Source organism: Leptodactylus fuscus, chromosome 1, assembly GCF_031893055.1.
Source record: "Leptodactylus fuscus isolate aLepFus1 chromosome 1, aLepFus1.hap2, whole genome shotgun sequence".
Lineage (NCBI taxonomy): Eukaryota > Metazoa > Chordata > Amphibia > Anura > Leptodactylidae > Leptodactylus > Leptodactylus fuscus.
The window spans coordinates 347,734,921-347,762,176 of NC_134265.1; the positions used below are offsets into that span (position 1 = coordinate 347,734,921).

The 27,256-nt window shown below is 42.0% G+C and overlaps 1 protein-coding gene across 2 annotated transcripts in view; it reads right to left on the reverse strand.

Annotated features, from left to right (window-relative positions):
- Window positions 1-27,256, reverse strand: part of CTNNA2 (catenin alpha 2) — a 1,647,901-nt gene that overhangs the window by 323,302 nt on the left and 1,297,343 nt on the right. The gene's annotated exons all lie outside the window — the stretch shown is intronic.

The window sequence follows — 27,256 nt, forward strand, 5'->3', positions numbered from 1 at the left end:
TTCTCGGGATCTCTCTACCTCTCTTTGACCTCAGAGCAAACATTTCTCTGCTCCATTTGCTGCATAATGTATGTCTTGCATGCACTCAGTTCATCATAAATTCTTGAAAGGCTCTTTCTACATATTTTCTGCAATTTGACATTGGACCTTTTAGCACATATGTACACATGTACTAAATGTACCAAAGATAAGTTTTTGATAGCTTGAGGGATACATTGGAACTTCCAGCACAGAAAGGTCTCTTGGAATAAAACCAGAGCAATCCTAGTAATTGATTTCCAAGAGAGTATTCCAAATACATCTAAAATGTTAAAGACATATTCCACACCAAATCTGGAGATTTTGGAATAAAGTCTTGTCAATACTTCATGAGAGGGGATCTACGGCATTGATGCCCTACTGGTGGTTGGCTTGTTCCCAGCATCCATAGCTTCATCATTTACACTCTGAACAAAGTCATCCTTGTGAGCCAACTCTTCGAAGACTTGGTGAGATACCAAAAAGATGTTGTTGCAGTCTACTATGGTATAAATGTATTGTACAACCATTCTATGTAATGGACATCCTGTTCCTGAACATATGTTGACCTTCCTTGAACTTGAGGTCTTGCACTGAAACACAATACCCAATTTACACAAGCAAAGCAATATTTTTGGTCCAGATTTTGACGCGGAATCTGCGTCAAAATCCGGATTAAAAAAAACAAACAAAAAAACCGCCTTCCATTGAATTCAATGGGAGCCGGTCATTTCGTTCACGGAAAAAAGAAGCGAGCTGCCCTTTCTTCAGCTACATATGTATGCCTTGAGACATTCCCTCCATTCATTTGGGCCTAATCCAGAGAAAAATACTGACACTATCGCAGATTCCGGAAGACCGCGGAAAGAATTCCGAATCCAGTCCAAAAAAACTCTGAACCCAGCCTAACTAGACCTTGTAATAAGATATAAGGGAACTTTAGACCACCTCACCTGCAACTTTCCAGAAGGTGGATGGTCATGTCAAATGGCTACTGTGGGGCAAAAAAGTATTTAGTCAGTCACCAATAGTGCAAGTTCCACCACTTAAAAAGATGAGAGGCGTCTGTAATTTACATCATAGGTAGACCTCAACTATGAGAGACAAAATGAGAAAACAAATCCAGAAAATCATATTGTCTGATTTTGTAAGAATTTTTTTTCAAATTATGGTGGAAAATAAGTATTTGGTCACCTACAAACAATCAAGATTTCTGGCTCTCACAGACCTGTAACTTCTTCTTTAAGAGTCTCCTCTTTCCTCCACTCATTACCTGTAGTAATGGCACCTGTTTAAACTTGTTATCAGTATAAAAAGAGACCTGTGCACACCCTCAAACAGTCAGACTCCAAACTCCACTATGGTGAAGACCAAAGAGCTGTCATAGGACACCAGAAACAAAATTGTAGCCCTGCACCAGGCTGGGAAGACTGAATCTGCAATAGGCAACCAGCTTGGATTGAAGAAATCAACTGTGGGAGCAATAATTAGAAAATGGAAGACATACAAGACCACTGATAATCTCCCTCGATCTGGGGCTCCACGCAAAATCTCACCCCGTGGGGTCAAAATGATCACAAGAACGGTGAGCAAAAATCCCAGAACCAGGCGGGGGAACCTAGTGAATGAACTGCAGAGAGCTGGGACCAATGTAACAAAGCCTACCATCAGTAACACACTACGCCACCAGGGACTCAGATCCTGCAGTGCCAGACGTGTCCCACTGCTTAAGCCAGTACATGTCTGGGCCCGTCTGAAGTTTGCTAGAGAGCATTTGGATGATCCAGAAGAGTATTGGGAGAATGTCCTATGGTCTGATGAAACCAAACTGGAACTGTTTGGTAGAAACACAACTTTTCGTGTTTGGAGGAAAAAGAATACTGAGTTGCATCCATCAAACACCATACCTACTGTAAAGCATGGGGGTGGAAACATCATGCTTTGGGGCTGTTTCTCTGCAAAGGGGCCAGGATGACTGATCCGGGTACATGAAAGAATGAATGGGGCCATGTATCGTGAGATTTTGAGTGCAAACCTCCTTCCATCAGCAAGGGCATTGAAGATGAAACGTGGCTGGGACTTTCAACATGACAATGATCCAAAGCACACCGCCAGGACAACGAAGGAGTGGCTTTGTAAGAAGCATTTCAAGGTCCTGGAGTGGCCTAGTCAGTCTCCAGATCTCAACCCTATAGAAAACCTTTGGAGGGAGTTGAAAGTCTGTGTTGCCAAGCGACAGCCCCAAAACATCACTGCTCTAGAGGAGATCTGCATGGAGGAATGGGCCAACATACCAACAACAGTGTGTGCCAACCTTGTGAAGACTTACAGAAAACGTTTGACCTCTGTCATTGCCAACAAAGGATATATAACAAAGTATTGAGATGAAATTTTGTTACTGACCAAATACTTATTTTCCACCATAATTTGCAAATAAATTCTTACAAAATCAGACAATGTGATTTTCTGGATTTGTTTTCTCATTTTGTCTCTCATAGTTGAGGTCTACCTATGATGTAAATTACAGACGCCTCTCATCCTTTTAAGTGGTGAAACTTGCACTATTGTTGACTGACTAAATACTTTTTTGCCCCACTGTATATCTCTGGCTTTATGCCACCCATTTCATTGGTATCCCATACAACCTGGGATTCTGAGCTTTCATATGCACATACAATCACAGCTCTAGCTATAATAAAAATGGAGATATCATTAGTTAAATCACAGTTGAGTATAAAACACATTATAACATTGGTGATACGGTCTTTTGAAGTGATCGTGCCCCATTTGACAGTTTTCCATACTGTGTTGAGTACAGGGGTATGGGACAGACTCTTTTTGGTAATACTTAGTTAGACCTTTACTAGTGAAAACTTTGTGGCTTGTTTTCTTCCCTTTTAATGTAGATTGTGAGCCCCATATAGGGATCACTATGTACAGTTGTCCCTCGCATGGTGTTACTTTTAATATACACAGTATCCCTAGTTCTCAGATATCCTGCAGACCATATTGGGTTTCTCTATGGGACAATATACAGACCATATTAGTTTGAAATCCAGACTTCTTGTGGTCACTAAGATGTGACTATATATAGTTTATGGAGACAATCCCCAAATTTGTCTCAAGATAGAACTGACTGTTAAAGTTTCTCACTAGATTCTGTAACATTCCCTTACCTTATCACAGTATTATCCGGCCCGATGTGTACCGCTATCTCATATTTTTTAGGTATTACAGTTGAGCCTCTGATATTTTTTTATATTATTATTCTTTGCAAACCAAAATCTTTGTTTTCTTACAAACACTTATCCAAATACTCGTAAGAGACCACCCCTGACACGTATCCAAATATTTGTCCTTACTATCTTCAATGAGAGTCTAAAGCAAATGTTCAAGGCCGGTAATAGAGAGAATTGTTCACATTACACTCATACAAAATATAATAAAACTCCTCTGTTGCTATTTTATAATAGAGCTCTTTATATTTTTCATTGAAAAGACCAAGATTTGATCTCATTTTTAGAAACCACAATACAAAAAAAGAAACATTATTGTTGCCGACGTGATGTTAATATAATTGTGGGGAACATGATATTGGAGGGCCTATTGTATGGTCATAATATAAGTCCTCGAATACATACAAACTAATCTGTTTCAATGGCTGCCCAAAGTCTTTGTTCTCAAGGGCCTCTTCATGTCTAATTGAGTATTGTTAGTCTAACAATTAACGAATGAATGAAAATATAGCAATTCGGGACATACTGAAGTGTGTAAACTTGGTAGATACAGGAGACGGCCATGTTTAGCCTGTGGTTAAGCGTAATTTATACGTAGTTAAGAGTAGACGTCATCAATTCAATGCAAGTATAGGCCAATGGACCAATGGATACAGCCAGGTTCTATGCCTGGTCATCTCCAGCTGTCCATAGACTTCGAGTAAAGTTATGGGCATGTTTATGGCCAGCACTCCATTTACAAACCTATAGAAGAGGGGGCTTGGAGTCTTCATGTTGGTGATTGATGATCACACACTTATGGGATAGGTGATAAATATTTGTCATGGGATATGCCCTTTAACTCATGACATGGACATTTATTTTAGTAAGTAACAATATATAACATGCTGTTAGAACGGGTCGGGGCCTCCTCTGTGCTGTGCGGAGGCGCCCGACCTTGTCCCTGTCCAGCACTGGAGTGTCGGCTTGTTCCGGTGCTGGGGTAGGCTGGAAGCCTCCACTTGAATGTGTGGAGGTTACGGTTTCCCCCTAGCATCGGGACCAGCACTTCTGGGGTCAGGGGGGGGGGGGGGTCAGTGACTGGCCTGAGGCTATTTAGGCCTCATTTTGGTTTCGGCCCGTCGCTGGTTATTTGTTTTCCCCGCAGTATCAGCTCCCTAGCGACAAGACTCTCCTGCTTCCCTGTCACCTGTCCCCGCTCTTGGATTCCTGGATTGTTTAACCTGGCTTGCTTTACAGACTTTTCCTCCATGATCCTGATTTGGCACCTTCCTGACCTCCTGTGTATGACCTTTGGCTTCCACCTGACCTCCCTTTTGGATCCTGATTTGGCTACTCCGTTTACCTCCTCTGTATGACCCGTCTTCCTTGACTACACTTCTGCCTCTGCCTACTGCTACCACGTGACCTCCAGTTATCGACCCGGCTTGCTTGACTACGGATTTACTCCTCGGGTACCTGCGTGTATTCTCTGGATTATCCTACTGATCATCTACTACTCCATGCCTTCTGGCCTTCTTGGACTTCACTCTAACGTTAGTGTCTGGGTCCTCTTACTTAGGGTTCGCTGGGTGTGCGTCGCTCTCTGGGCAGTTGCTGATCTGGGCCTCGAACTATTTCCAAGTAACAAGCCATGTATCTGCACATCCATCACATGATGATGGACAAATTTTTATTCACTGGAAGTAAACCGTAAAGAACAGCAAACAGAGATTTAGAAGGCCATTAGCATCGGTAAAGAAAGTATATTGTAAAACGGTCTAACTTTTTGTAATGCAAGCATATTTATTTGCAGAAACTTGAAAACCCCTTTAACGTAATGTCAAGGAGGAAAACCATCAGCAATGATCTTACAGAAGAAATTGCTGTTGCCTATCGATCTGGGAAGGGTTATAAGGTCATTTCAAAATAACTTAAAGTCTACAGTGAGAAAAATTATTCATATGTAGAGAATAGTCATTAATCTTCCTTAGGCTGGGTTCACACTGGTTTTTTTGTCCAGATCCATGTCAAAATCCGGCTCAAAAAACTGCCTCCCATTGAAAACAATGGGTTCCTTTTTCTGTGAGCGGTTAGTTCCTGCTCGCGGAAAAAAGAAGCAGCATGCCCTTTCTTGAGGTGGATTCCGTGGCTGATTCAACCAGGGATGTCCGCCTCACGACACTCCCTTCGGAATAGGCCCAATTATTTGGGCCTAATCCGGAGCGTAATGCTGCGACTGGATGCCAGCCGATTTTTGGACCGAATTCTGAGGTGGCCTCTGCCTCAAAATCTGGTCCAAAAAACTCCATCCGAACTCAGCCTAAGAGTGGACATCCCAGAATACTCACACCAAGGTCAGACCATGAGAGTAGTTTCAGAAAACCAAAGAGCTCTATTTAAGGTTCTTTAGGCTTCGGGTAGCATGTTAGATTTTCAAGTTCACGATCGTACTAGCTTACACTGCCAAAAGTTGAAACCATAAAGGCGTTCTAGGTTATTTTTCTTACTCTGTCCACAGGTTCGATAGATTATTCTCCATTCTATTATTGGAATCCACCAATGAATCAAATTTCATTATGATCGGTACAATAAGGACTAATATGCAGGAATTACATTTGCTGTGACCGTATTGAAGACATTTAGTTCTCCGGTGTCGTTATGATTGATTTACCCATAACTACAGGTCTCTTTGGAGAGGTCATAGGCCAGGACTTGAAACATTTTTGTAATTTTACACTTAGCCTTACTAGACACATAAATGTCAATCAACCGACTGAGCTGAAAGTTGTTATAAGAGCAGGGGATATTGAACTCCCTGTCATATTTGTATGACCTTGTGATCTCCAGCCATTAAGGATGATGGAAGAGACAGTTGGGTATCTCTAGTCGCTTATGAAGGTTGGTTTGGCTTCTAGCATGTAACCACTGGAGATAAAGATAATGCCTCATTTTCCTTTTTTTACCGTACTGTCGGCTGCATGACTGTCCATTTAGAAATGATGAACGGGGAAAAAAAAGTTAGATATTACAGATGAAACTTTGAACCGCCAGGTCAAGTGGATTTAAAGTTTCTACTTCTTCCTCGCTTCTTTAATGGCATCCTTTCTACTGGGAAATAAAACTTCTATTTTAGTGAAATATTAGCGGTGGTTATTTTACTACATAAATTTGTTAGGAGTAAATGTTTAGATGAGATAAGTGAGATATTTTGGAAAATTTAGTGTTTTTGATTTTATCGCACTTTACACAACTCTATTTAGTAAATTTGGTTGAAACTCTACATCAATTACTATACTGTATGGAAAAATATATGTAAAGATAACTTTAGGAAACTAGTGTAGATGGATTTTTTTTGAACCCACTAGGGTTGAGCGATCGGGATCGGAAAAGATCGGATCCCGATTGGTGATCGAACAAATTTCACGATCGGGATCAGCTGTAAGATGATCAAAAAACGGGTTTTAACAATCCTGAAATCTCAAGATTGGCTCAACCCTACTCCATAAACATAAAGTAACTAGGGTTGAGCGATTGGGATAGGTCAGATCCCGATCGGTGATCGAGCAAATTTCATGAAACTGATCGGGATCAGGATCATCTGGAAAATTGATCGGAAATCGGATTTTAAATACGATCCTGAAAGCTCAAGATCGGCTCAACCCTAGAACCCAGCAATAACAACATGTGCACAGTGGACCTCAGCCTCCATTGGATATTCTCGTACAGGAAATGAGGGGAAGTTACCTATGGACGTGACCCGGCTGTGACCAACTGATCACCAATTTAGTTAACTGAACCTGGTTACCATTTTTCTGGTGCATTGGAGGTCCAGGAGAACAGATAACTGGACTGCAAAAATAGCAGACACGAAGAGAGCCTGAGGGACCACCTCAACTATATTGTCCTCCGTTGGATGTCCATGGTATGTCTTTTATTTTTAACTGAACTCAGGGTGAGTTCACACCTGTGCTTGGTCTCCGCTTTGCAGGTTTCCGTCTTCTGCTCGAGAAACTAGACAGGAGACGGAAAGTGGCAGTCAGTTTTCAAACCCATTCATTTGAATGGGTTTGCAAAGTGTCCACCCATGAACGCCTGTGAGTGTCTTCTGCGTCTCCATGGCAAAACAGTTTTTTTTAAACTGGACACAAAGTCGGCTTTTTTGTGTGCTAAAAAAAAAGCCGGTTTTGCCGCGGAGACCAGAAGATGCTCACAGGCGAACACTGACTGCCGGGTTTCCATATCCTGTCTAGTTTCTCGGACAGAAGACAGAAACCCATAAAGAACATGTGAACAAAAGCCGCAATTTTTCCTCTTACCACCCACGGGGTAGCCTCATATACACATAAATAGGATAGTAAGCATATCTTTTGGTTTTAAATTATGTTGCATTTAGGAAGTGCCTAATGTGTGACATGCATTTTGGACAATTCCGTCCAAAAAGATGAGTAAGGGAGGACACATTAGTTGTTCATCCCCTTTTACCATCATATATTTGCATGTTCAGAGACAAGATTTGAGTCCAACCATGGGCTTAACTACCATGGTAGCAGCAGTAGAGACTGCCACAAGGCCTGGAACATTAGGGGTCCTGGTGGAGCCCTGATGTGTTTTTTTCTTTAATAAACCATTACCTGTTGAAGTAACTCCAGCAGGTAACGGGCCCTATTTACTTACCGATCCTCGCTCCTGCTCAAGGTCACCAGCACTTCCCCTTCTGCGCATGTAGCTGTGAGCAGGAGTGGGGATCGGTAAGCGAATCCCACACACTGTTATCGTTATACTCGGTGGCTCCATGTCAAATGTTTGCCTTGGGACCCCACCATTCCTAGTTACACCACTGAGTCCAACTAAAATTCACAAAGAGCCAAAGGATTCAGCCACTAGATATTTATATTGGTGGGAACTCGAGGACTTATGTTCCTCAAAATTGCAAAAACAGAGGAGCGGGGACAATTTGCAACCCTCTAGTAACTTTTTTGCAGACTGGTCGGACTATAGGCCATTTTCACATCTTCTCCCCAACAGAAGTTGAAGGGGCACCATGAAGCTGAAGATGTCTCTGAGAGGTTGGTTGACCATCTCGCGGTTATAGATATCCCGGATAGGATTTGACTTGTTCACTTCAAAAACAAAAAGTGATGGGGAATCTATTGCGGCATCCGCTTTACAATCGCAAGTGTAGGCACAAAAATATATTTCCTCCACGAATAATAGATAATGACTACAAAGCACAAATAGAAACAGCATTGCGGAGCCGGATTCTATCTTCTCTGAATCACCATTCACGCCTGTGATTATATCGATCCGCCGCTAGTAAATCAAATTTTAATCATCATAAACCACAAATAAATACCCGTGTGACAATACAAATGTCGCTGTAATACCGCAACGGCTAATTTTAAGGAGAACTTCTGTACTGGCGGCTGCAACGTTTCTCGTTTCCTATTTTTTTGTATTTCATCTATTTGAAGAGGAAATACAATATTTTCAGGTCACTCTGGAATTTTTATTTATTTTTTTACACCTTTACAATTATTTTATTTTTCTTCTTTCTGCGACATCAAATCAATTTGTCTGTTTTATTTTTTATTTTTTTGCATTATCTTTAAGGACACCAGGGCATCTAAGGCAGATGACTGAGAAAGTTCAGTGAAAAGACTATAAATTGCTTTATTGTTGATTCAAGTACAAACTTCTATTAATATCATTCCTTCCATCCCTCTTTATTTCTGAGACGCTCAATGTAAAGTGAAGTGACCTTCCGCCTACATGGTGTAATTATGCAATCTCCGAGCTTTAGGAAATGTAACAAATAACACAATTTCTAATTAGAATAACTTATTCTTTGTAAGAAAAAAAAATTAACAACCTGATGTACTCATTACAGTCACAGATGTGTAATCCAACTACAATAAGTCACTAACAGAGGCACTTAAAGGTCTTTCCTCACGTGAGTGCATTGGATCTTTTAATCAACCGATCGGTGTTCATGAAGGAAGACTTAGCATTAGAGATGAGCGAGTAGGTATTCGATCGATTAGGTATTTGAAATACTCGTACTCGATCGAGTACCACTCGCTATTTGAATGGAAAAATTCGATGCAGAACCAGCATTGATTGGCCGAATGCTAAACAGTCAGCCAATCAACGCTGGTTCTTCTCCTACCTTTAGAAGTCTTCTCCGTGCAGCTTCCCCGCGGCATCTTCCGGCTCTGAATTCACTCTGCCAGGCATCGGGCCTGGGCAGAGCTGACTGCGCATGTCCGCTTGTAGTGCGGACATGCGCAGTAGGCTCTGCCCAGACCCGATGCCTGGCAGAGTGAATTCAGAGCCGGAAGACGCCGCGGGGAAGCTGCGCGGAGAAGACTTCTCGGAGTATCTAGCCTGACCGTCACTCGTGGACTTGGTAAGTATAATTTGATCGAACGTTGCCTACCCCTGAAACGAGCATTTTCCCCCCATAGACTATAATAGGGTTCGATATTCGATTCAAGTAGTCGAATATTGAGGGGCTACTCGAAACAAATATCGAATCTCAAATATTTTACTGCTGGCTCATCTCTACTTAGCATCATCCATCCATATGATATTCTAGACCCTTCTGTCCCAATACAGAACAATCCTTTAAAAGGAAAGAATTCCAAACATAATTTGTTGCCACGTTGAAATAGAGGCACCGCCTAGGAATTTGGAGTGTGGTCTGCGCTCTTAGGTCGGTTGCACATGACCCTGTGCTAGCCGATGGCCACCATATGCCACCCGTGTGCTGGATGTGCTTCTGCAATCCCATTCATTCAATGAATAGGAATAGGACCTGTCCTGAGTTTTGTGGCCCCGACTGTTGGCCCACACATGGGACCATGTAATTCATGATCTTGTGCATGGGCTCACAGAAATGAATAGGCCAGTATACAATCTGGGAAAAATCTAGATAGCACAATGACCAACCCCACGTTATCTGCAAAGGGGCCTAAGTCATAGTTATGGGAGGCTAGGGAAAAAAAATAAAAACCCTGATATTCACACTTCCCTAGCTCTCAGGAGCTCCAACATGATCTTCTCTCTCTTTAGTAAAAGTAGCATGCCCCATGGCCCTAAGGCTTGTGACTGCAGTGAGGCCAACCAGGAAGTTAGAAGAATTCACAAGATGGAGAAAGAGGCCAAAACTGGACCAAATTCAAAATAGTCACCATTCATATGCAAATGGATTCTGTGCAAATCCTACTTTCTTGCTGAGTGTAATTATTACATTCAAAGAAGTTAATCATCCATCCCATATTATCCACCACAATGTGCTGCCTACCCATTAACACCCCCACACCGTCCACTACAAGCCGGCACCGCTCTCTAACCTGTAAAGCCGAAATCTGTAATAACAATATGCTCTAATGAAATGAGCAAAGTAGAACTGCCCAAGCATTCTCCTCTCAGTAGGAAATTGCTGGATCATAGCTCAAGTATTCAGGGCCGTAGGGCTCACTTTTTGGATCATTGTTGTTATAGGGATTTTTATATTAGGGACTTACGCTCCATTAAATTCATCAGAAAGTCATTTGATGTCCTAGAGATTAAAATGTGATTAGTTATTGAAATTTAGAGAAAGAACTTAAATTTGTACAAGAATACTCTGCTAGGAGTGATGGGAGGATGGATAGATAGATAGATAGATAGATAGATAGATAGGATCAGTGAGTAGTATTCGATCGAATACCTCGCCGGCATAGGAATGCGTGTAATCGGCCGAACACCAAGGGGTTAAACACTTAAAATATACAATGCTTTTAACCCCTTGGTGTTCAGCCGATTACACGCATTCCTATGCCGGCGAGGTATTCGATCGAATACTACTCGCTCAACACTAGTAGCCATCAATTTGTGGTTTGAAGGACTTGTGTCACCCATTTTTACTTACTAGCCAAAGCTCCTTAGTCTTAGTCCCGGCTGTGATGGGTGTTACAGCTCAGACCTGTTCACATTTACAGGGTAAAGCTGTAGGAAGCATTACCAGGTACAACCACTACTACCAGTATGAATGGTGCCTGGTACACAATGAGTGGATGGGGGGCACTGAAGCCTCTTCAAAAAGTTGATCAGCAGGGTGACAGCTGACTATCCGACCTCCACAAGTCTAATCGGATTGGCCATAAATTTTACAGAACTGAAAACCATCTCAATCGGTTGTTTGACACTAAACTACAATTGTAACGGCAGAATATTGTGATATAAATTACGACTCCATACTTATAATTAGGGAAACACGGCATGAAGCACAGCCGAACCCAGGGCTCCGCTCATGTACCCTTACTGCAATAATAACATGTAAACATTATGTCCTCCCAGGACTCCACAACACAACCGAGCGGCGGCCATGACCAGCCTCTAATTGATGAGTAACCTTCTACATGAAGACCATCCAATAAAGAAGTAATGTACTAGGAGTCCTCCGGGGCGGCGGCCACTGAATTACATTGATTTAACATTGTGAGACCGGACCATGTGGTGATTGATAGAAATATACAGGGAATTCATCAAATAGGAAATATTCTGTACAGTCTGTGCATGAGCTAAAGTCATCCTTTCTAGTTCTTGAAGGGGCTCCATACTGGTGGGAACGATGGGAGTATAATGGGAATCTCACGACGTTGGATACAATAAAGTTTGGGCAAGTGTGATAGAAATGAACTATTGAAGTTCATAGGACTTTAGTCTACTGAATAATTTGTGAATTCTCATCACACAGAGTCTTAAGTAATACTGGAAGGAGATCTTCTCCCGGACAATGGACTATAAGTGGTAGATGGCACCATCTTCCGAGACTTCGTTTTCATATTGTAAGTTTGGACATTTCATTTCCATTGACCTTTATGTAAAGAATGTTCTTTACGAAAAGTACTTTTGATTTATGATACGTGCGTTACCATTCAAGTATATATAATAAGTACATTCACAGTCGCCCTACGAGTGCGTCAAGTCAACCGATAAGAACAGCATTGAACTTGAACTCCGGCAAAGTCCTTAGAGATCCAAGCTGTGCTAGCAACAACATAACTTTCCTTCCAGCCACTATTCACTCAGCATCTGCAGTTTAATTTTTTTTTTTTTTATCTTATTTTTATTTTATTTTTAGATATATTGATTTTTTTTGTATTTTTCTCTTCTTTTAATACAGATTTTCTTAATTCTCAGTTATTTTACAGAGGAGATGAACAGACTATAAACAATATAATGTATAAGACAAAATTAGGATTTAGAACATTCCAGGTAGCAGCCGGCAAAGAAAATAGACAAGATGTCTATTACCAAGAACAGGAACCAAAGGAACAACCTGTGAATGGAGCCATCTATTCTGCCACTCTGTCAGGAGTTAGGCAGAGGGTTCACATACTTTTATATTTAATAGTCAGATGTTTGTGGTTCCCTATGTGCTCTATGAACTCCCATCCCATGTGCCGGCTGTTGCATCCACACAAAGAGTAAAGAAGTGGCAGTGTTACATCTCAGTGCTTGCTTCCATACAAACAAATGGAGAAAGCTGGTCCATTCTATGTACACATGGCTATTCCAGCATAGAAGGATTGGGGATTGTAATGTTGGTGGCTAGTATCCACCATCGTAATATTACTCCTTTGTTTCTTGCCATGCAGTCCATGTTCCTCCAAGCTGGTAGGCTCATGGATTTCTTACTGTAGATGATGTTGGAGGCCCTCACCATGGAGTGTCCTCCCACTCTGTTACTTACTGGGTCAGTGTACACGCCTGTTATCCTTCCCCAGCTAATCTCACAAAGCCTGTTTAGTGTTTCTCCACTGTGCACCTGATTTAACTTAACAGTTTACCTTGTTCCTGTGAGAGATTCTGCTGTTTTGTCAAGCCTATTGACAGTTTTCCTGTGTATTGATGTAAGGAAATTACTAGTTGTGCAATTCCCCATTTCTGCTGCTGAAACCAGGAAGAAGGGAGGACAGAAACAGTAAGCCCTAAACTTAACCCAGCCCCTGTCCCTAACTACTTGCCAGAACTGCCCTAGGGGACAGATGGCAACTGGTCCCTTCTCTGAATAAGTGTAATGCAGTACAAGGCAAGACAAACAACACAGAAGAGGAGTCAACAAGTCAAGGATCAAGCCAGAGAGACAAATCAGTACAAAATTGTAATCCGAAAGAGTAGTCATAAGGGAAGCCAATACCATAGTAAGAGCAGAAGGAAGCTAGCGAGGACAAGGTCACAGGACAGAGTCAAAATAGCCAGCAAACCTGTGTGGGCTGATGACCTGTGTATAAGAAGCCCAGGACCTGCCCAAGACTTGATTGGTAGACAGGCTGTCAATCCCACAGGCAAGGCCAAGATTAACTATTTGATGGACAGAGGGAAACAAGGTGCAGGAGATGAGTGTGGGGGAATTACAAAGGAGAGGTAATAGAACAGTGTTCAGACAGAACAACAAAAAACTCTAAACAAAGAATCAAACTGAACACGCATCACAGCGTACAAGCGGAGGGTGGGGCAGAGACCTAAACAAGCAGAGACGTTACAATTGACTTTTAGTCTCTTTCCTGACTCTATATTTGTCTGATCATCCTGATCTGCCTGATTCCCATTACTGACCTTGGCTTGCCTTTGACTAATGAACCTCTGCTGCCTGTCCTGATCTTCAGCCTGTCTACAACTCCAAATAGGATCCAGCCAACAAATTGACCCAAATTAGACTACTTTTTTGCAAAACGTCTTTGACATGTGCTGGTGTTTTTGCGACCTTTGACTAGCTGCCATCGATACGGGGGCCACTCAGACAGGTAGTAAACTAGTATTCTCCCCACTTAGAAGTCCAGATCTCTGTAATGAGGTTAAAAGGTGAATACCAGGAGGATACTTAAATATCTTTAGGAGTAGTCCAATGTCAAGCAAATTACTTGGCACAGAGGGCCCACAACACACCGTCCTTTACAGGGTTGAAGAATCTAATTTCTCGACATAAATTTTGTTCCTGTAGGTGCAGTCAGTGCCGCACCTCCCATGAGGCGACCTGAAGCGAATGCTTAAGGTGGCGCTATGCCAGGGCCACGGGGAGGGCGACAAGCTGTCCTGGACTGGCTTAGGGTCACAGTCACTGAGCGGTGGATTGGGGAGGCCACTGGAGCAGCGCTGCTCCAGCGGCCGCCCCTCACGCTCAGGCATAGAGCAGGTCATCTCCCTGTCTGCTCTCTGCCTGCTAAAGCTCCGCTCTGCTCGGCCTCGCCCCTCCGATCGGCCCCACCCCACCCCCTTCCACTCGGCCCGCCCCCTCCCACTCCGCCCCCTCCTGGGGGGGGGGCAGCTTTCTTACATCCGCCTCAGGCGGCAGAAAGCCATGGTTCACCCCTGAGTACAGTAGAACCCATATCCGGCACATTTGTCATAAATCTTTTTTTGGCCAATCGATGGAAAGCAACTTTTTTTTTTATATTGCTTAGGAATGTTTGAGTCCCTTTAAGAATTTGAAAGGAATTAAAAATTATTATCAATGTCTGACAACAAACCTAGAACAAGTAGAAAATTCTATTACACCCGACGAGTTCGCGTCAGCTGTACATTCACCAACAAAAGCATCATTTAGTTTATATTCGAGAAAAATTCTGTTAAATAATGAAAATTCATTTTAAAATTGGAATTGCGCGATAAACAGAACAACACAAAGCAGCGCTGGAAATGATTTCTAACCTAATCCTAATAATAAAAAACAAAAAAAAGTCTATTTTTTAATTTTTTTTGAGTCAAAATAGAAAGCAGAATATTGGAAATGCCAGTGATGATTGCAAATTCAGAGAAATAATAGATGTTTTACAAGAATGAAAGCTAACAATTCTGGATAATGAAAAATTAGTTTTAGGAAATGATTTACCAGTTGTTTTGCCAAAGCCTAAAGACACATTCATATCTCACATAATAGACAATTATCAGTGGCAGATGTCACCAAGCTCTGCGCATTGTCTGCAAAGAAATAGTTCTCCGAATGGTAGAATTAAATATTAGAGGCAAATTCTAGGATGTAACAAAAAACACAAAACCAAAATTGAGCTCTAGGGATTTTTTATTTTCCATCGTTCTATGTACAGAGAACACAGCCAAAAAAAGAACAAACTGACCTTGATGGGGAAGCCAAGGATGAACATGAAGCAAGCTCGGCATTGGCCGGCCCCATGAAAGACATAAAGTAACGCAATCAGTAGACAGGAAGCCGTTTTGTGATGTGAAGAACAAGGATGGAACATTACTGAACAGCAATAATTTGATATCTGTTTATAGAAATGAGTCAGGATATAGAGGAGTGCAACTCTATGGAAAAAGGTACAAACAACCCACGGTCTCCATCTGTCGTGGTGCTAAAGGAAGAGTTATCAAAGCATAGCATATCAAAGCATCAGCACCTTTGACACTACTGAAATAAAGTATGACCAACCTTTGGGTCATCAACTATTGTAAAGTGGTAATTACCGAAGAGATACAAATCCCAGCACCTGCACAGAAAACGTCAGTAGATGTTTTTGGATACAAATTCCAGTATCTACTGTCAAGCAAGATAATGAGAGGATGCAAAGTTGTCTGGGAATGGTGGGAAATAATGAGTCGTGTGCGAGGAGGAAAATAACACTATAAAGTAGGATCATTCAACTAATATAAGGCTGGGGCCAGAAACGCCCAAAAAATCACAGCATTGTACAGTAAGGGCAAAGTGAATGGGATTCTAGTAAATCCCATGGCCAGTTTGTGGTGAAAACCATGGTGCAAACACCCCACGATTTCCAAAACTGGCGTGGAAATGCCCGTGGTTTCTCCATAGGTATAATTGTAACAGCGTCTGTGGAGGAAAACTCTTCGAACTTTCTGTCTAAAGTACTGCGAGTAGAACTGCGATGTGTTGCCGCCGTGGATTTTCCCGCAGTGTTTTTTTGCTGCGGGACGTCCTGTGGGGCCTTGGCCTATAGAGGTTCTCCATAACTATGGTATTTATTAGAGATGAGCGAGTAGTACTCGTTCGAGTAGGTATTCGATTGAATACTATGGTATTCGAAATACTCATACTCGATCGAGTACCACTCGCTATTCGAATGGAAAAGTTCGATGCAGAACCAGCATTGATTGGCCGAATGCTATACAGTCGGCCAATCAACGCTGGTTCTTCTCCTACCTTTAGAAGTCTTCTCCGTGCAGCTTCCCCATGGCGTCTTCCGGCGAATGTCCGCTTGTAGTGCAGACATGCGCAGTCAGCTCTGCCCAGACCCGATGCCTGGCAAAGTGAATTCAGAACCGGAAGATGCTGAGGGGACGCAGCACGGAGAAGACTGCTCAGAGGATCCAGCCCGACCCTCACTCGTGGACTTGGTAAGTATAATTTGATCGAATGTTGCCTACCCCTGAAACAAGCATTTTCCCCCATAGACTATAATAGAGTTCGATATTCGATTCGAGTAGTCGAATATTGAGGGGCTACTCGAAACGAATATCGAACCTCGAACATTGTTCGCTCATCTCTAGTATTTATCACTTGTTCTTAAGTTAAGTCATCAATATCAGATCGTTGGAGGTCTGACATTTGTAACCCCTCCAATCAGCTGATGTAGCGGCTACAATTCTGCATCCTACAGTTCACTAGATGTTTTGGGGTACAAATCCCAGTATGCACTGTCAACCTAATAATGAGACCCCTACAATTAATCAAGCCAGTCATATAAAATGAATCAGACCCCAGACCAGAGCAGACCCCAAGACCAAACTTAATTCAGACCCCATTTCAGACTCAACCATGAAACCTCAAACATGAAAAAAAAATAAAAAATTCTTCCAATGCATCTAGTAGAGGTTCCATCTAGCATCAGGACGTGGAGGAGGAGACACTGCCCTCCTCCTATGCATGTACTTTATGGTTAGAGGTATTTGGGCTCTATAGAGATGGAATCCCATTTTTGGGTTTGGACTCAATGGATTTACCATTGACTACCCTCTAATGTAGATCAGAATGTGTTGCTGCAACAACTTTTTGGCCTACTGTAGATCTATGGTTCCTCTTATGGTTCTTCAGGATTCATCATGTATTAAATTTGAACATTTTTTAGGGTTTTTTTGCAATAAATACCAACAATAAGTAACACAAGATCAAAGGAACATCATACGGCAAGTGATATCTCTGTGCAGGGGCAGGTGACAGAAAGATATTTGGGTCTTGTTATAGATTTCCATCAGATTATAGCACCTATTAACCACTTTATCCCTGCCCATGGTTCAACTTGATAGACAATGTATGATTTTGTCAACCAGACTAAGTACCTGTTTACATATAATATCATGGAGCCCAATTACAATACCTATGCTATACCAGAAACACTATATAAATCACCTAGAAACACAAGTGGATAGAGATTAATAGCCACTTCTAGATGGGACGATTTGCCATATGACAAATTCTGGCACCACATCACTCATTGTGACAAACACGGAGAACCTGTACTGAGTATTTTTACTCGGACTCCATCAATCACATGATCTCGTTCAGAAGAGAACGCTTTTTCCCTGTGGCTTGTATTATACATGTTCTACCATACTGGGAAGAATGTCACAAACGTTACATTTTACTAGACTGCTTTGCGTTTCTTACGGAGATCGGACATTAATATATTACAAGAGATAATGGGAATGGATAAGTTATTAAAATCACAAAAGAATAGAATAATTGTGTAAATGTAGTTACATAGTACATAAAGTTGGATAAAGACACAAGTCCAACAAGTCTGGCCTATAAACTAGCCAAATTGATCCAGAGAAGGTAAAAACCTCACAAGGTCAATTGCCCCAATCGGAGGTAAAAATTTCTTAACACCAAATCAACTTCCAATCCTAAAAATTCCTAAAAGTTCCAAAGTCTCGCCGTTCTTATGGTAAAGAATCACTGTCTATGGCTAAGGTGAAACCTAGACGTAGACCATAGTTGGATAAACATACTCTATAACCAACAAATATGGAAACACCAAGTCAAGTGGTAACATGGCTTCAGAGTTAAAACTAGTGCCCGGCCCCCATGTGCTTTGAGTAATAAAGGAAAATAATAATAGCACTAAAAAAATCAGACTAAAAAACAGAATAGCGTAGATATTGACGTGTTCTCCCCTCCCCGAGCTTCTTCTTCCCAGTTGTAGCCACTAGCCATAGGACCAACACAAATACAAACCCATGTCCCAGTTATAGGCAGAGGCGTAAGAAGATTCTGGGCCCTGATGCAAATTCTAATCCAGGCCTCCCTCCATAATGTATAAGGTGTCTTGAAAAGAGACACCTTATGGGACCATTAAGGCTCCAGACCTTGGGAGCAGCCATTTCCTTTGCATCCATTCATGTTATGCCCCTGAACCTAACATGAAGCTCCTAGGCCCCAGAGCAAAACCTTTACCAGGCTCCCCAAGTGTAACATTATTTATAGTACTAGTCTTCTCATAGTAAGAAACACACTTTATGGGACCACTAAGGCTCCAGTGCTTGAGTGCAGCCATTTCCTCTGCTCCTCCTGCATATAAGTAGTATTTCAATGTAATTGGTTTGTGTTTACTTCATGCTTTACCTTGAACTTGACCACATCCTTGTTCTGCATGACCACTGTTACCTGATATCTGACTTCTTTGACCACATTATTGTTGCTCCTTGGTACCATATCTTGGTTCCGTCTGGTCTTTCATTCTTTACCATTTGCTTGTTGGGTCATACTTCTGGGTGTTCTACAGTAATACTAATTGGTTTTGACTGACTTCTGTTTCTTGACTCCTGAGTTAGTGGACTAAGCTTCTATCCGTTCCATGGTACAGTATATCCATGATATCCATGGTTCTAACCATGGTACAGTATACTTGGTTCTGTCTAATCTCTCTTACCTGACCTATGTCCACTTTAAATACTCATTTAACTAGGAAATCAAACACCAGACAACTTTGGACAAGTCCTTGACCAAACCACAGCACCCCCTTGGTAGTTCTCCAACTAAGTGTCAACGCAATGCTGTCACATTGTTTAGAAGCTATCCCTGCTTCTAAACTCTCTTTTTAGTATTGGCAGATGGCTTCCAAATTGATCATACAGAGACATGTTCTTCTGTATAGTATCTGCATAGTCCTCTCTCTTCCACCCAGCATGTGTATGATCAGTGCAGGTAGGAAACAGGAAACAGAACAGTGAGAGTAGAACATTGGTGGTGTCATGGAGTTATGCCTTGGGAGGTGTCTTGGAGTGATGTCCTGGGGTGACTTTGCTGGCTGAGGCATGACATTGGATTACCCTAGTCATGCTGTGTAAGAGAGTTACTTCTCTGAGAGTTCATACATGGAGTCCTTCAGGTTGGATTGGTTGTGTGCGTCTCTGGGAAGCAACCTCTTTGACATGGGAGTTTGAGGACCTGACCAGGAGTACAGCCGGGAGAGTCAGCTTTGAGTATAGTGTCAACAGTTGGCTCATGTGTGTACGGCCATGTGCTTTTCAATACCATTTTTTGGCCCATGCCCTGTCTGTATCTAGCTATGCTTATCAACTGCCAGCAGGCTAAATAAAGTCTCAGTACCTGGTGGTTTCATTGGTGGTTTCTTTGGCCTGACTACCTGGTGTTATTAACACTGTGAGGGAACCTCAAACATCATCCAAATTAGAAGGAAGAGGGAAGACAGTTGGTCGGTATGGGTAATGTAGGAACTAGATCATTATGGACAAAGACACTTTTATAGTGTTGAATTACTATATGTCAGGTCCAGCAGAAGAAAAAGTTCTGACAATCCATTTATGCAAAGTACATATCCAATGGTAATTGTATCATGGTAACTTAGTATGGCTTTATTGCGGCACTGGGATTCTGGTTCTGCATCTTTGGAAGAACATCTGCATGGAAGGGATATGTCCATGGAGTGTGTATGTTCCCCAGTCACATCTAGGAAATTCTGGATTCTTCTCACATCCCAAAACATACTGATATTGTAAATTGGTTTCCTATGAAATTGTCCCTAGTGTGTTTCTGAGATAGGGAAAAATTGAAGACATGGACTGATGTGAAAGGTGACAATTTCTGCCAACACTGTGGAAAATGTCTGTGCTAGAATATAGAAAGAACAAAAAATAATCATAAACTGTGCTGCTATAACTACACATGCTATACAGACCGTACCATAAGTAACGTACAAAAAAATTAACCTCCAGCAGCAAATAAATCCAACTAGTGGTCTTCTGTGATGACCTCATGTAAAAATAAGCATAAGCAAGTATAAAACATATATCTTATTGATCAGTTATTGAATGAAAATGCATTAAATGATTGGAGATTATGCAGAATACCATTTGAAACAGTCAACAATTGTTCATCAGACGGTAGTAGAGTCAATGGTTGTTCAACCATCAAGCTACTCCATGTCATAATTGTCATAAACTTGTCAATATGTATAAAGCAGGACCATACAATGGAAAGAAGCAGTATAAGAACATGAAAGATCCTTTCCAGAACATTGCCAGAAAGCTAATGTGTCCTTCACCCAGTGTCGTTGAACATTTAAGACCAGGTTAGATGAGTTTTACAGGCAACGTAGACTAAATTTGTAATAATTACAACCAACAATTGTTCTCCAGAAGATTCTTTGGCCAATGGTTGTTCAACTATCAAGCTATCGTGACATATGATAGCTTGATAGTTGAACGACCATTGGACAAATTATCTTCTGGAGAACAATTGTTGATTGTGTAAATTGTGTCAATTTACCTAAAACAGGACCATAAAATAGAGAGAAGTTGACAGGTAATGTGTCCTTCAAAGGGCATTGTAGAACATGTAACACCAAATTAAGTGAGTGTATTGGTACGACTACAACCAATAATCGTTCACCAGACCAGAGTTCGGTCAATGGTTGTTCAACCATCAAGCTACAGTTTGTTTTAGACTAAGTTCACTAAGTTCTTCAAATCTGACTTCCATGATGTAATTAGGAAGCCAGCGCCTCAAGTATGCACACCAATAGAGGGCGCTGACTGAGAATATGCAAGTCTGTCTTCCATGATGTAATTAGGAAGACAGAGTCTCAGTCAAGACATCCAATAGAGGGCACTCCCTTTAACATCATGCCAACCTTCTCAGAGGCCTTTGTTTGCAATGATGTTGGGAATATACCAGATACAGTCTCACAGCCAAGGACAGCCGTTTCGATGTATTTGCATCTCATCAGCCTTTGCAGTGGAGTGCTCATGGCTTAAAAGACTCCACACACCTATATGGTGATCTCTCCTTAAGGAGTGATGATATCCCCTCAACCCTGTTTAAGCCTCTCACCTCTGCCAGATCAGTCCTCTCTATGCCAAGCTGATGAGATGCAAATACATCGAAACGGCTGTCCTTGGCTGAGAAGACTGTATCTGGTATAATCCCAACATCATTGCAAACAAAGGTCTTTGAAAAGGTTGGCATGATGTTAAAGGGAGCGCACTCTATTGGATGTCTTGACTGAGACTCTGTCTTCCTAATTACATCATGGAAGACAGACTTGCACATTCTCAGTCAGCGCCCTCTATTGGTGTGCATACTTGAGGCTCTGTCTTCCTAATTACATCATGGAAGTCAGATTTGCATATTCTTCCCATGTTCCTTTGCAGTGGAGCACTCATGGCTTAAATGACTCCACACACCTATATGGTGGTCTCTCCTTATGGAGTGACAATATCCCCTCAACTAAGTTCTTCAATGGAGACTCCATCGCAAAAACCAACAATGGCATCCACCAGTGTCCGTGTGACTGCTGATTTAGCAGTCCGTCTCTCCGTGGTTTGGGTCCCCCATTGTACCCGAACCATGGAGAGCCCATTGCAGATAGGAACCTAGACTTACCTGTCAAAATTCTGTCAAAATCAAGAAAATACAAAGACTATAGGCTACTAGGGATGTTCCGCCGATTATCAAAATATGTGTGGACAAGGCATTAATTAGTGTCATAGAACATAAACCAAAAAAAGGTAATTAAAGTGGGGAAAAACTGCAACAAATATCAATTATCATCATTATTTCTTACAGTAATGAAACTGACCGGTTGGTTAATCTCTCTGACGTCAATAACCACTTGACAAGTCAGGAGGAAAGCCAAAAAAAATTCCTACATTTCATGTTGTAAATGGTATATTTTGGCATACCACCAATTTCCAACCTCCTCTATTATCTCCGACACTTGTCTTGGGCTCGTAACACTATTCACATCCATGACTATTAAGCTCCGCTTTCTCAGAACATCTATCACGACTCTTCGGTTCTACACTACTTCCGAAATGGAGTTCAGAGACTTCATTGTATCACACACTTCCCTCAAATTTCCATATTCTTATTGAATGTATTAGTTTAATCCTGTAAGATCTTAAGAGCCATATTTTTTTATATCTATAAAAAAAAAATCCTTATTATCTCACTGTTCCGTGCACAAAAAAAATAAAAAAAAATAAAAGAGCCCGTATTAACAATTATAACTCGCCGTCGGAGCAAGTTACGGTTCTAAAGGGAGAAGGGATCAAATGTTTATTTGTTATTTAATAAGGGGGATATTACTAAGCCATTAGACACTTCTCAGGTTTTTACTGTTCTTCCCGGGAAGTCTAATAATGATGTAGTGGGCTTGTTAATCGATCAAAGCCGGATAGTTCATGTTGATACTTTCCACTTGGCTCGGTGCCTATCTCAGGCGGGCCCCCTGTTGTACGGCACGGCTGCTGCGGTCTAATTGAAATCCTCCGCTTCTCCAGACCTGATTGACATCTAGGTGAAAACAGCTCTTAATATATCTGTAAGTGGAAATAATTTAAAGCGACTCGGCTCGGCTTTACACGTTCTTCTCTCCCACTGCAATCCCTTCATTTTGTGAAGTTTCCTCCGAGTTTCCATTTCGGGGGAAGATTAATCTAACAGTAAATTATATTTTCAGCGCCGGTTAAAAAGTCTGTCATTGTAAATTTCCGCAGAGCTGATCACTGCAAACTTGTAATTGCTTCTTATTTTTTTTACCGTCGCACTAGAGATGACAATATTCGCTGCTGGCTCTTAGTGTGGATACGTGTAATTAATGTTTATCAAATATTTTTTTTTTTTTTTTTATTTTGGGCAAGGTACACAACACGTCGTACACCAAGGCGAATATAGTTATATTGTAGTAGTCATCCTAAGTAGAGATGAGCGAACACTAAAGTGTCCGAGGTTCAAAATCTGATTCGAACAGCCGCACACTGTTCGGCTGTTCAAACGGATTTCAAATCCCATTATAATCTATGGGGGGAAATGCTCGTTTCAGGGGTAGGCAAAATTCGATACAATTATACTTACCAAGTCCACGAGTGACGGTCGGGCTGGATTCTCCTTGAAGTCTTCTCCCGGTGCAGCACCCCCGTGGCATCTTCCAGCTGGAATTCACTCTGCCTAGGCATCGGGGCCTAGGCAGAGCCGACTGCGCATGCGCAGTCGGCTGTGCCCGGCCCGACGCCTCAGCAGAGCCGGCTGCGCATGCGAGGACATGCCCGCGCTTGTGCAGTCGGCTCTGCCTAGGCCGGATGCCTAGGCAGCGTGAATTCCACCCGGAAGAAGACGTGGGGACGCAGCGCGGAGAAGACTTCTAAAGGTAAGAGAAGAACCAGCGTTGATTGGCAGAATGTATAGCATTTTGCCAATCAACGCTGGTTCTGCATCAAACCTTAAACTTCGAACAGCTAATAGTGTTCGATCGAGTACAAGTATTTTGAATACCGTAGTATTTGATCGAACACCTACTCGATCGAACACTACTCGCTCATCTCTAATCCTAAGTAGAGTTGATTCGAATAGTATTCGATACATAGTTTCGAATACCTCGCTCCCATAGGAATGAATGGAAGCAGCCGAACAGCAAGGGGTTAAGCGCCGCCCGCGTGTCGGCCGCTTCCATTCATTCCTTTGGAGCGAGGTATTTGAAACTATGTTTCGAATACTATTCGCTGATCTCTAATCATAAGCTCTATATTAACACCCTGATCTCAGGATTCCATTCTTCGGGACCCAGAAAACGGAAACCCAATTTGTATAAAAAGCGGTTACTTGCATAGATTGTAATGGGGTTCACTGGGTTTTCACCCGAAAAATGCTGATCGAAAAGTCATGAGCAATGAGCGCCAAGCTGCAGACATTACAGTCAGAGCCTTGAGGACCGTGGGAATGCAGTTCGGAGAGTATTCTTTCTTTTTTTTTAATGTAACATTGGTGGTTGAGGGGGGCAGGTGAAATTAAGTTATGGGGAGGTACTTCAAAAAGTTGTATAGGTCCCCCCAATACATTAAAACAACCCTGTGGTAGATAGGTTCCCACTGATGTCAGGTTTCCTCGCAGGGGTTACAGTTCACCTCCAGATTTCATGCCAAGAATAGCAGAGCATGCAGAAATTTTGGTGCAATCAAAATGTCTTAAACCCAACAGTCCCCTGTATAAACCACAGAGGTCTTTTGGTGCCATTGGTGTCCACTGTAACAGTATGACAGAAAAAAACAATGCTGAATGGATTGTCCTGCCAGCACTGAGTAAGTGACATCACTTGTCCTATCTCACAGATCCATGGCTATAGCAACAATGTGTAAACAATGGAGGAATGAGTTCACATAGCAGGCAAACAAAGCAGCATTTCTAAAGCAATCTCTTTAGGAAAAGTCTTACATAAGCTACCAATATAGATAGGATCCTTGAGATGAGACAACCCCTTTAACTACATTTAATGATTTGCTTTACAGAAATATCCTGGTCATAGGTAGCAATAGTCTGGAGATGACTCCTATATGTCTATGGGAGAGTTTACTACACATGCTCTGTCCCCCGATGGAGGGGGAAAAGATGTAACATCATCTATTTCTAGTAGTGGATTAAGTGATTGGCCAGTGGTGTTAGGTAAAGAAATTGGGAATACTTGAGCACTACTGTTGCAGAGGAGAACAAAACTCTAGACTAGTGAATAGTTAATACCAAGACGTTATTGATTCCAAATGGACAGAGAAGAGACAACGCGTTTCAACACCGATTTGGCGTCTTCATCAGGCCAGGAGCAGGTTATGTCCACAGCAGTCGGGGAACCATCAAACATACAACATAAAATATTGGTTTAAAAAATAGGTCATTTTCTGGTGAAATATTCCCTTTAAGATGAACAGTGACATCATCTGCCCTTCAAATTAACCCCCTTATTGCTTCCACTCTTTTCTCTCCTTTAACCTATGCCATGCTAAACACCTTTTATTTGCAGGGTTCTCTTTTCTGAAGATTTCAGCAGTCATGGATTATAGAGTAATGAGGATAATAGACTGAACTATTGCAATTTTTTGATTATTAGGTTATACAATGGTTGCGATGCCTGAACTACTTCAATGGGAGTGGAATCTTTTTAAGCACAGTGGCTACATTCATCCATGGACATTGTGTATGTTCTGCACTAGAACAAACTAATTTTAGAAAAGTTTCCATTTTCCAATTCCCAAATGAATAGAAGCGGAGCTACATTGCTGAATTAAAGGAATGCCACATTTGGGAAGTACTTGAAACCTTTCCCTTTAAAACATAATTTCGCAATGACTAGATCTCGGTACTACCATAGATGAATGAATTGCTACAGAGATATATTCATCGGCACAGATTGTATGGCCTATAGGGAATTAAAAAATAGCGAATAATGAAGGAGAATTATTAAAGGGGTTGTCCACTCATAAAACGAAATGTACCCTACTGTGTACTGATAAGGTCAGGAATCCTGAAGCTGCTCTCTACAGATGGGTGTCTACATAGTCATGTTTCAAAACTTTGTATGGGCCAGAATTATAGGCATAGCTCCCAACCGTCCCAGATCCAGCGGGGTAATCCCGATTTTACACTGCTGTCCCACTGTCCCAGATAGCTTACGGTTTTTCCCACTACGCCCCTGAAGTCCCGCTATGCCCCTGGAGTGTTATACTGTTAACAAACTTTGTTGCTAAATGCTAAACCTTAGTGGGCTAAAGGACCTCTGACCTTGATATTACAGGACAGTGTGGCTGGTGTTACACAGAAAGAGGAAGCTGCTGAGAATAGAGACTGATGGAGGACAGAAGAGATAGCATGTGTGAGCAAGAGGGGGGAACTGAGGGCAGATACAGAGGGCAGTTAAACTGAAGGCGGATGAAGGGGGCAATTAAACTGGGGACAGATAAAGGGGGACATTAAGCTAGTGGTAGATGTAGGGAGGACATTAAGCTGGGGGAAGATGAAGGGGGACATTAAAATGGGAACAGATTGAGGATTGGACGTTAAACTGGGGGGGTAGATGGAGGCTGATATTAAACTGGGGGCAACTGGAGGAGGACAGTAAACTATGGGGGTAGTTGAAGGGAGACATGTCTGCCTCTAGTTGCCCCCAGTTTAATGTTCCCCTCCAACTACCCCCACTGTTTAATGTCACCCTCCAGCTGCCTCATAGTTTAATGTCCCCCTCCAGCAGCCCCAGTTTAATGTCCTCACCAGTGTAAACTGGGAAACGAGGAGAGGGACTTAATACTGTGGGGCAAATGGAGGTGGACATTATAATGTGGAGGCATATACTGTTATGGTGACTGTAGGAGGATTATACTGTGTGGAGGCAAATGGATGAGAATGGATGTCAATATAGAAGTGGGTGAGGCTAAATTTGCCATGGTGCATATAGCGCGCTGCACATTTTGTCCCTCTCTCTGCCCCTTGAAAGTTGGGAGGTATTATTATAGGGCAGTTATGTATAGATGACAATTAAAGTTGATCAAACCTCGTGAGATCCACCTGAAAGTTTTGGTTCCAAAACAGAAGTGCTGCTATTATACTTAGGGCACCCCCATAATATGTGGCAAGGTGCAAACAAAATTAAAACCACCAATACTAAACTCACCTCTCCCGGGCATCAAGTCTTCTTTTCCAGTGTACAACTTTTGCCCACAGGCTCTTGGGGCCTCTTCTGGCATCTTCTCTGACTTCCTGTAACCTGGGCTCA